General features: G+C 41.7%; 1 pseudogene; it reads right to left on the bottom strand.

Annotated features, from left to right (window-relative positions):
• Positions 1-259: 259 nt before the first annotated feature.
• Positions 260-642, bottom strand: LOC129535014 (large ribosomal subunit protein eL31 pseudogene; annotated as a pseudogene).
• Positions 643-11,581: the final 10,939 nt, after the last annotated feature.

The following is an 11,581-nucleotide window of genomic DNA, read 5'->3' as shown; positions in this document are numbered from 1 at the left end:
TAACATACAAGTTTTTCATCCATTTTGAGTTAGTATTTACGAGAGGTATAAGGTATAAGGCATGTGTTCAGCTTCATTCTTTCTTTTTTTATTGAAATATAGTTGATTTAAAATGTGGTATTAGTTTCTGGTATGTAGCAAAGGGATTCATTATATATATGTAATGTATATAATATATATGTATATATTCTTTTCCATGTGGTTTATTACAGGATTTTTTTTTTTTTGCAGTTCAATAACTTTATTGGTCAATCAGCAGTTAGTTCTCATCCACATTGACTGTCTGTAGATCTTTGAAGGTGGTGGGTGACAGGCACATAGGTAACCAACGTTGTAGAGCTTGTTTGGCAAGTCTTCATCTTCATTACATTTTCTGGACAACCGCACATGGATCCAGTATGCAACATTCCTTATTCCTTTGGCCCAGACAGCTTTGTTGAGTCTGGTGTCGATGTGCACACCTGGAGTTCCCATCTCCTTCATGGCAAATTTTCAGATTTCTTTGAGTGCCCTAGGGGCATGCTTCTTAAAATCCACTCCATGGATGCGCTTGTGAATATTGATAGTGTACTCTCTGGTCACCACCTCATTGATGGCAGACCTGCCCTTCTTCTTCTCACCGCCCTTCTTTGCGGGAGCCATCTAAACAAACCCAGGTGACAAGGACGCTCAGGGTCAGTGTGTCAAATCTAAGTCAAGGCCTCCCTTCTGGCCCAGCCTCACACAGCCACTCTTGGGATGGTTTCTGGGCACCTATTACAGGATATTGAGTACAGTTCCCTGTTCTATACAGTAGGACCTTGCTGTTTATCCATTCTATATACACCAGTTTGCATATGCTAAACCCAAACTCCCAATCCAGCCCTCCCCGCCCCCCTCCCCACCATGGCAGCCACAAGCCTCTTCTCTATGTCTGTGAGTCTTTTTCTGTTTCATAGATAAGTTCATTTGTGTCATATTTTAGATTCCACATATAAGTGATATCATATGGTATTTGTCTTTCTCTTTCTAACTTCACTTAATATACTGATCTCTAGGTCCATCCTTGTAGCTGCAAATGGCATTATTTCATTCTTTTTGGCTGAGTAATATTTCATTATATCTATATATATGTATACACACACACACACACACACACACACACCCCAAATCTTCTGTCAATGGACATTTACGTTGATATCTTGGCTATTGTAAATAGTGCTTCTATGAACACAGGGATGCATGCATCTTTTGGAATGATAGTTTTATCTGGATATATACCCAGGAGTGGGATTGATATGATAACTTTATTTTTATATTTAAGGAACCTCCATAATGTTCTCCATAGTGCCTGTACCAATTTATATTTCCACTAACAGTGTTAGGAGGGTTCCTTTTTCTCCAGACCCTTTCCAGCATTTGTTATTTGTAGATGTTTTAATAATGGCCATTCTCATTAGAAAAGACCTGGATGCTGGGAAATATTGAAGTTGGGAGGAGAAGGGGATGACAGAGGATGAGATGGTTGGATGGCATCACCAACTTGATGGACATGAGTTTGAGCAAGCTCCAGGAGTTGGTGATGGACAGGGAAGCCTGGCATGCCATGGTCCATGGAGTTTCAAAGAGTCAGACACGACTGAGCGACTGAACTGACCTGACTGATTTGGACTGTGTGTGAGGTCATACCTCATTGTAGTTTTGATGTGCATTTCTCTAATAATTACCAGTTTCATTCTGAATAGCAATTATTCTAGTACCATATATTACAGATACTGTCTTTTCTCCTTTGGAGGTTCTTGGTTCCCTAGTTGACTGTATATGTTTGGGTTTATTTCTGAGCTATCAATTGTGTTCCAATGGTCTATTTGCTAGTATTATACTATTTTGAGGGCTAGAACTTTATAGCATAGCTTGAAATCAAGAACTGTGATGTCTCCTGCTTTATTCCTTTTTATTAGAATTTCTTTGGCTATGAGTCTTTTCTGGCTCTGTATAAATTTTAGGACTGTTTTTTCTATTCCTGTAAACAATACCATTGTAATTTTGATAGGGATTGCATTGGATCTACAGATAGCTTTTGGTATTATTGACATTTTAACAATATTAATTCTTCCAGTCCATGAATACAGGTTACATTTCCATTTGTTTGTGCCTTCTTCAATTTCCTTCATCAATGTCTTACAGTTTTCAGAGTATAAATCTTTAATCTCCTTAGTTAAATTTATTCCTAAGGGTTTTTTTTTTAAAAAATACTATTGTAAAAGGGATTGATTTCTTTCTTTTTCATAAAAGTCATTAGTATACACAAATGCTACCAATTTTTGTATGTTAATTTTGTATCCTGCAAATTGACTGAATTCATTGATCAAATCTGTTTTTTGGCTGAACTTTTAGGATTTTCTATATATAAAATCATGTCATTTGCAAATAGAGACAATGTTACTTTTTCCTTTTCAATTCTACTATCTTTTTATTTTTTTCTTGCCTGATTGCTCTAGCTAAGACTTCTAGTAATTTGTTGAGTAGGAGTGATAAAGTGGGCACCATTGTCTTGTTCCTAATCTTAGACAGCTCTGCATATTACTAATATAAAGCCCTCTCAGTTTGCCATAAGCAGGAATAGGGAAGTAGCTTTATGGTGACTCATCATATGTAAAATGCTTGCCTCCACTCCACCCTCCCCAACTAAATTATATTTCATATAGGACTGTAACAATGCTAAGTATAATAATGCTTTATGTATGTTCTTGATTAGAATCCTGCAACATTTCATCTGTTATGTTTCCATGGCACATTTCCCTTTGAATACAAGTATCTTTTTCATTTTATGAAATGCCAGGTACTACAGTGGTTCTTCTTGCACATTTGTTTTCTTTCTTAAAAATATTTTTTAAAAGCTTTCATTCATTGATTTATAGAAGCATGCTTTACTTTTAATGACACTGTATCTAAGCCATTGCTAGCCAGTCTTTAATTATGTTCCTGCTTTCTGTCTCCCCTTTCTTTTCTCCTGTCTTTTTCTTCCTACCTTGTAATTATAAATAGCGTAATGTTCAACTTGACTGGCTTGCATTTAGGGCTTTCCCCAAAGGCCTTAACAGAGGACCTGGGGATGAGCCAGTATTTCACAAGTTTGGTTTGGATATGTACCCCAGAGGTTTCCCTAGTTTCCAGTCTGCCAAGTTAGCCTAACAATCTCCCCAAAATCACTTCTCCTGCTGTTCTCTGCCCCTTGGACTTCCAGGGAATCTATTCAATTGGGCCCTTGTCTTCTAAGAGGCCCAGGTATGCTGGTATCTAAGGCGTAGCTAAACAAACCCAGTAGGGAATGGGGAGCTGCCTGTGTTACCACCATCAGAAGAGCCATTCCTCTCATCCATCTTTCATCACAATTCCAAGCAAACATTAAGCACTTGGTTTCAAAGGAAAAGACACATTCCCCTGACTCCTGTGGCTCCTGTGCTGTGAGCGCCAGTGACACGCTCAACCAACAGGCACACAAATATAAATGACATGCCTAGGAAATGCTAAAGGAGCAGCACTGAACAATGGTTTGTGTGTGTGTGTTTCAAAGCTACCTAAGTTGAGGCAATGTTTTCTAGGCTTTTATCCTTTCCAAAAAACGTAGGGCAGAGATGACTATAAATTAAATGGTACTAATAGCCAGTACCTTTACAAGCCCATGTCTTTATGCTTCCCCTTTCTCTTTCCCTTTTTAAAATGGAGAAGAAAGTCCTGTAGTAAAGCTGTGTATCCATTCGTTCCGTTCCGTCGCTCAGTCGTGTCCGACTCTCTGCGACCCCGTGGACTGTAGCCTACCAGGCTTCTCCGTCCATGGGATTCTCCAGGCAAGAATACTGGAGTGGGTTACCATTTCCTTCTCCAGGGGATCTTCCCAACCCAGGCATCGAACCCGGTCTCCCACATTGGAGGCAGACGCTTTAACCTCTGAGCCACCAGGGAAGCCCATGCTGTGTATAGCCATACTTTTATTTAGCCGAGGAAAATTATAACCATCTTACATGTGTTGTCCCTTCACTCCTCAGTTCAGTTCAGTCACTCAGTAATGTCTGACTCTTTGCGACCTCATTGACTGCAGCACGCTCAGGCCTCCCTGTCCATCACCAACTCCTGGAGCTTACTCAAACTCATGTCCATTGAGTCAGTGATACCATCCAACCACCTTGTCCTATGTTGTCCCCTTCTCCTCCCACCTTCAATATTTCCTAGTATCAGAGTCTTTTCAAATGAGTCAGTTCTTTGCATCAGGTGGCCAAAGGATTGGATCTTCAGCTTCAGCATCAGTCCTTCCAATGAATATTCAGGACTGATTTCCTTTAGGATGGACTGGTTGGATCTCCTTGCAGTCCAAGGGACTCTCAAGAGTCTTCTCCAACACCACAGTTCAAAAGCATCAATTCTTCGGTGCTCAGCTTTCTTTATAGTTCAGCTCTCACATCCATACACAACTACTGGAAAAACTCTTCACTCCTACCTTTCTTTTATTTCTTCCTCCTTCCAGTGTTCTTTTCAGCCTCTTTCTTAAGGAGATAAATCTGATCTCTCTCCATCTGCTCCTCTGTCTTCCTTTATTAACCCCTAAAAACATCTCTTTTTGAGATTATAGATGGAGAGAGAGAGAGAGAGAGAATAAAGGAGGACAGAAGAAGGGAAAAGGAAGGGAGAGGAAACAGGACAAGGGTGGGTGAGGGCTTTATGGAAAAACATATATTTCTCCACGTCCTAGCATACAGATTCTCTGACTTCCCTTTATTTTCAAAGAAACTAACAGTAATAGGTACCATACAATGAATACTTATGTGCAAGTGCTTTCAATACATTATCACATTTAATTCTTATAACTGTTCAAGCTAGCACCATTGATTGCTCTCATTTTACAGATGAGAAAACTGAGGTTCAAGAAGATTACTCAAGTGGAACCAGATAGCTGGGGTCTAAATACTGACTCTGCTAACTACTAGTTAAGTAAACTTGGGCATGTTGCTTACCTCTCTGTGCCCTACCTATCACAATTTCTCTCTTCTAGAAAGGTATATAGTCTGTATCCCATTTGCTAGGAGTTTGTACTTAACTGTTAAACTTGTAGGTACCAATTTGTTGATTGGAGAAAATCAGCCCAAATATATTCCAGGACCTTCCTTCTCCTCCCATGGGTCTGATGCATTTAGCCAAGGATCTTAGGAGGACTTGGTTGGTGAGCAGTTCTGGCCAACTATTTGCTGAACAATTAAACAAACAAACACACCTATTTGGTGTTGGTTATTCCAGATTCCAAGGTTATAGCTGTGAACAAGAAGACATGGCCCCTGTTCTCATGGAACTTTCATTCTAGTGGTGGAGGCAGACATTAATCACATTATATATAAATAAATGCATACTTGCAACTGTCATAAGTGCTACAATGGATCCAGTGGGTAAGATCATGACACTATTAATAAGGAAGGCAGGGAAAACACCTGCAAAGAAATGATGATAGAGGCAAGATCTGGAAAGAGATGGGGAGTTAATTCTCAAGAAAAGAGAAAGAACTTGCTAGAAAAGGAAATAACTTGCCCTTTGTGGCAGGAGGGAGTGATGCAAATATGATGAACTGAAGGCAGATGAGTGTGACCAGAGTGCAAGGAATGAGCCATGTGTGGTAGGGTATAGTCAACATGTCAGTCTAGCAGGCACTGTTTTTGAGCACACGAATATATGTGGTACCCTTCCGTCATACTTTATAAGCATGGTTATGGCACATCAGAGAATTTACAGGGCAGTAATGAATTTAAACATTCCATTGTATTGTTGCCATAAGTACATTCACAGCGTTAGTTCGTGTATTCTAATGTATAGTCTAAAGAATATGGCAGCTGTATGCATTCTCAACTTCCTGAACCATGTCTGTTTTGTGGGAAAATGATTTGGCCACAAGAAGTTTCCAAATAATGAAAGGGGATTAGGGTTAATATACCATGAAGGACGCATTTACAGTAGGGTGGGGGCACTGGCTAGGCATCTTTCTCCGTGATGTCTCATCACTTTCTGATCCCCTTTTCTGTTCCAATCCCTTGCTACTTTGTGGGCTGAGGCACTGGTCAGGTGGGCCAGTTCCAAGATAGAGTTTTCAGGGACAGGAGATTGAATTGGCCAGGGTAGTGACCTAAGACTGTGAAGATCAGCAAGAGCCAGGGGATGAGGGCAAGCCTGTTCTTAGAGACCACTGAGAAGGTCAAAAGCTGAGCATGGCAAGCCTAAAGGATGAATGCAGGGTCACAAATAGGAGATAGTTCCAAGAAGGTCTGAAGCCAGGTATGCCAAGGAACAGAGCAGGAAGTGCAGAGCAAGGGCAAGAGAGAAGTGAGAGGGTTCAGGGTAACTGCCTCAAATGAAGCCCTGAGGTCTGTGACTCGTTTTCTTTGGCCACCTGCTGCATGGGGTGTGGGTGAGTTGGCCCAGTGTAATGGCATGGGGCCGGGACTTCTCCCGGTTTGCCCAGTGAGAAGTTGTGACTTGCTCCAAAGCATTCTTGAGGTAAAAGTCTGGTTCCCACCAGCACTCTCCTAATCCACAGTCCTTCTCTTGCACCAACTCCTGCAACCAGCTCTGTGGATCAGAGAGTTTCAGCACCTCCTCTTCCCCCAGTCCCTGGTTGTCATGGAAAGACAGACACATGGGTAGGTTGGGCTTATTTTAGAGTGCTGGAAGCCACATACCCACTACATGGGAGGGGTTAGTATTGACAGAAAAGAGAATTCAAAGGGTTCACAGTTTCCTTAATTGTAAATAGGCCCAACAAGGTCTTCAAGCACTTAGTGAAGATGATGTAAATTGGGAGGCAACAGTGTTCAGTAGTTAATGTGGGATGTGTTCAGTGTGGGATGTGTTCAGTGTGGGATGTAGAAAGAAAGTAGAAAGAAAGTGAAGTCACTCAGTCACGTCCGACTCTTTGCGACCCCATGGACTGTAGCCCACCACACTCCTCTGTCCATGGGATTTTCCAGGCAAGAGTACTGGAGTGAGTTGCCATTTCCTCCTCCAGGGGATCTTCCTGACCCAGGGATCAAACCCAGGTCTCCTGCATTGTAGGCAGATGCTTTACTGTCTGAGCCATCAAGGAAGCCTGAATTCAAATCCCAGCTCTCCCATGAAATGACTGTGTAGTCCTAGGTGAGTCACTCAACCTTTCTGTGCCTCAGTTTCTACAGCTGGGAAATGAGGATACTACTATTTATCACATAAGATTGCTGAACAGCTTATGTGAGGGTATACATCTAAAATATTTAGCATTGTGCCTGGGAGGGAGTAAATGTCTGGTAGATGGTAGTGTTTATTTTTATTGGGGAGAATGCTGGATATGATCTATCTGAATTTTCTTCTCAAGTGCTTGGAATTAACAGCATTTGGGATGGTGCTTAGTAATTATGGCAGGAAGTGAAGAAGAACTAAAGAGCCTCTTGATGAAGGTGGAAGAGGAGAGTGAAAAAGTTGGCTTAAAACTCAACATTCAGAAAACTAAGATCATGGCATCTGGTCCCATCACTTCATGGGAAATAGATGGGGAAACAGTGGAAACAGTGTCAGACTTTATTTTTCTGGGCTCCAAAATCACTGCAGATGCTGATTGCAGCCATGAAATTAAAAGACGCTTACTCCTTGGAAGGAAAGTTATGACCAACCTGTATAGCATATTAAAAAGCAGAGACATTACTTTGCTAACAAAGGTCTGCCTAGTCAAAGCTGTGGTTTTTCCAGTAGTCACGTATGGATGTGAGAGCTGGACTATAAAGAAAGCTGAGGACCGAAGAATTGATGCTTTTTTTGAACTGTGGTGTTGGAGAAGACTCTTGAGAGTCCCTTGGACTGCAAGGAGATCCAACCAGTCCATCCTAAAGGAAACCAGTCCTGAATAGTCATTGGAAGGACTGATGCTGAAGCTGAAACTCCAATCCTTTGGCCACCTGATGCGAATAACTGATTCATTTGAAAAGACCCTGATGCTAGGAAAGATTGAAGGCGGGAGGAGAAGGGGTCGACAGATGATGAGATGGTTGGATGGCATCACTGACTCAATGGACATGAGTTTGAGTAAGCTCCGGGAGTTGGTGATGAACAGGGAGACTTGGCGTGGGGTTGCAAAGAGTCGGACATGACTGAGCAACTGAACTGAACTGAATTAATGCAGGAAAGTGGCAAATAATGGAAACTGTCATTGCAGTAAGTGGGTTAAGGGTGCATTCAACATTTAAAATATCCTGAATGGGAACTCAGTGGTAGTAAACTGGGAAAATCCTTCATGTTGCTATACAACATATACTGGCAGGGGTTTAATCTGATGGCCCTTGACAGTGGCCCAGGGCTACCACATTGGGAGTTAGGTTTGGGGTTTGGCTGGACCAAACTGGAATAGCCAGGAACAGGCAGAACCAGAGGGTGCAGCTACTCTTTGCTTAGGAAGCACTGAGATGGTCAAGTCTGGGAGATCTGTGTGAAGGCAAACAGTGTGCAGAGCCAAGGTCAGGAGGTACCCATAGGAACCAGTTTGGAGTGAATGAAGAGCCAGAGCAGGAGCAAAGTGAGTGGGTTCAAGGTGATTGCCATGAAAAGGGCCCTGAGGGCTGGTATTTGGATATATTGGCTGCCAGCTGAATAGTGTGTCGGTGAGTTGACTGGAGTTGGTTGGTGTGGGCTGGGGTAGACAGTAATAACAGTCCTGCTAGGTAGATATCATTTCTGTTTTGGAGGGGAGGAAACTGAAAATTAAAGATGTCAAGCAATTTGTCTTATGCCACATAGTTCATCACTAGCAAAGATGGGAAGGTGGGAATGATCCCTAAGAGGATAGTTGAGGTAACATAAAAAGCAAAACAAAATTTCCCCTTGAGGGGTGGGGTGGGGGCAGGAGTAATAATAGAATGTTGGCAGTTGTTAGACTCTCTGAGACCCTGTTGATTAGAACTGTCGCATCATAAGGGATGCAGCGGGTTTCCCTGGTGGCTCAGTTGTAAAGAATCCACATGCTAAGAGATAGACATATGTTCAGTTCCTGGGTTGGAAAGATCCCCTGGAGAAAGAAATGGCAGTCCACTCCAGTATTCTTGCCTGGGAAATCCCACTGACAGAGGAGCCTGGCAGGCTACAGTCCATGGGGTCAAGAAAGAGTTGGACATGACATGACTTAGTTAAACAACAAGGGATGCAGTATTACTTAGCGGTTAAGGAGTATTTCTGGAGCCAGACTGCGAGTCACTTTGTTGTTGGTGTTTAGTTGCCAGGTCATATCTGACTCTTTTGTGACCCCATGGACTGTAGCATGCCAGGCTCCTCTGTCCATGGGATTTCCCAGGCAAGAGTATTGGAGTGGGTTGCCATTTCCTTCTCCAGGGGATCTTCCCAACCCAGGGATCGAACTCAGGTCACCTGCTTGGCAGGCAGATTCTTCACCACTGAGCTACCAGGAAGACTGCTGGGGTTCACAAATCTACCTCTGCTACTAATCAGCTGTGTGAAATGGAGAGAATTACTTAACCTTTTAGTGCCACAGTTTTCTCACATGTAAAGTGAGCAAATAATAATATCTATTTTTAGGGCTGTTATATAATTCAGTTTATTAATGTAATTAAAGCACTTAGAAAAGTGTCTAGCTCATAATAAGCACTATCTAAAATTTAGTTAATAATAATAGGCTTATCTCAAACATTTAGTTAATGCATATAAAATACTTAGCACAATGCTTGCACACATTAAGCACTCAATAGATGAATTATTATTACTATAAATATTCTACAATTAAGATTATGCAAATATTGATCTCAGAAGAAATGAGGCAGCCTCAGAAAATCCATGGTAGGGACTACCTTTATGCTAGAAATCTGAGAGGGACCCACTCCTATCCTGCAAATACTGCCCCTTCTCTCTGACACAACTTTTTAATTGCAAAAGAAATGGGCTAACCTGGAAGACAGAGTGCTCCTATTATTGAAGGCAATGAAGCATAGGCTGCCTAACCCTACTAGACAGGGTTACCATATCGGGGATTGACAGGTAATAATTATATCTAACAGTGATATAAATACTCTTATTATCCCCCTTTTAAAGATAAGGAAACTGAGGCACAGAGGGTCATGCTCTTTGCCCAAGATCCCACAGCCAGTAGTGGCTGAGGTTCCTTCTAACCCTTGACAACCTCCTGTGAGATGTAGCCGATTCAATCCCAGCACAGTAATATGAGTAAAATTATTGGATCCCCTTTTCTTTTTGCCAGGATGAAGGGGAATGATGGTGAGTTCTGGATTAAAGAATTTAAAAGAGGAAAAATATAAAAGAAGACCGTGAAGCTAGTGAGACCTCTAAATACCAACTTGATCATTTCACAGTCCTCTTCAGGGCAGCCTCAGAACCTTGAACCTAATCTCGGGAGACCAAAACTGCCTGAATTCTCTCTCCCAAGAATCCTCAGGGGCCCTCAGGATCAGAACTGGCCCAGAATTGGTAATTGGAGACCCAAGTGCCCACACAAAATTGTTCTGCCTGTTTCAGATCTGCAGGGAGCTAACTTGCATTTTGCTCACTGCAGTGGGCTCTATTTAAGTCATTGGTTAGATCTCCTGCCAGAGCTGTGTTCACAGAGGAGGGGAGAGGAAGAGAGGGGATTTCTGGCATGTAGGACAGTTCAGAGACATGAGTGAGCAAGTCATATTTAGTCTCTCAGGAAACAAGATTACTTGACTGGAACAATGAGTTGAAGTCAGACAGCAGCAAGAATTGCAGGAAGTTTAACAAGGAATTATTATTTTTTTTTTTAGAGAGGGCTTTGACAGTGAAGTGAGGACTTTCTATGAGTGGTCATTATCTGAGCAAGAGAAGATCAAAACACTCCAGAAAGATTCCTACTGACTTATGCACCCTACATTGGAGGGAGGTGAGACAGAAGTTCAAGGAGAAGACTTGAAGATAGGAGAGGCTGTGTAATGGCCCAGCCCAAAGACAACTAGAGGCAGAACTGGATGGAAAGGTAGTAAAAGCCAAAGGAAGAGAACTAGCAAGAAGGGATAAGTCAATAACTGGTTACTATCAAGCCTTCTTGATATGTGATAAAATATGTGTTGTATTTCATCACATCTTTACTGAATATAAGTCCTCCACCTAGAATCCACTTCCTACCTTTATTTAACATTCACTCATATTTATAGACTTAATCCATCCTCCATATTGTACAAAAATTATTTGTTCATTTATCTATTTTCTCTACTAGAGTTAGAGCCCCTTGAGGGTGATATCTATACCTACCTTTCCTCCCTCTTTTCCTCCCTCTCCTTTCTTTCTTTCTTTTCTTTCTGTCTTTTACCAAATATTTTTGGATACTTACTACAGTCTGAGGAAATCAAGAAAAAACTTGGGACAGACATTCCACCTGATTCTGGCAATACTGAGCTTGGAAACTGATGGCATGTCTTGTGTGAAGCTGTCTCAGTGACTGCCAGAGAAAATGAACTCCTCTGCTGTCAGTAGAATAGAAGGTGTGATACAATAAAAAATATGTTTGGTCAAAAAATAGAATAGGGAAACTTTTCCAAACACATTTTACAAGGCCAGCATT

The sequence above is a fragment of the Moschus berezovskii genome, chromosome X, assembly GCF_049115385.1.
Source record: "Moschus berezovskii isolate FMDL1 chromosome X, NW_MosBer_1.0, whole genome shotgun sequence".
Classification (NCBI taxonomy): Eukaryota; Metazoa; Chordata; class Mammalia; order Artiodactyla; family Moschidae; genus Moschus; species Moschus berezovskii.
This window is presented reverse-complemented; position numbering and strand designations above follow the sequence as displayed.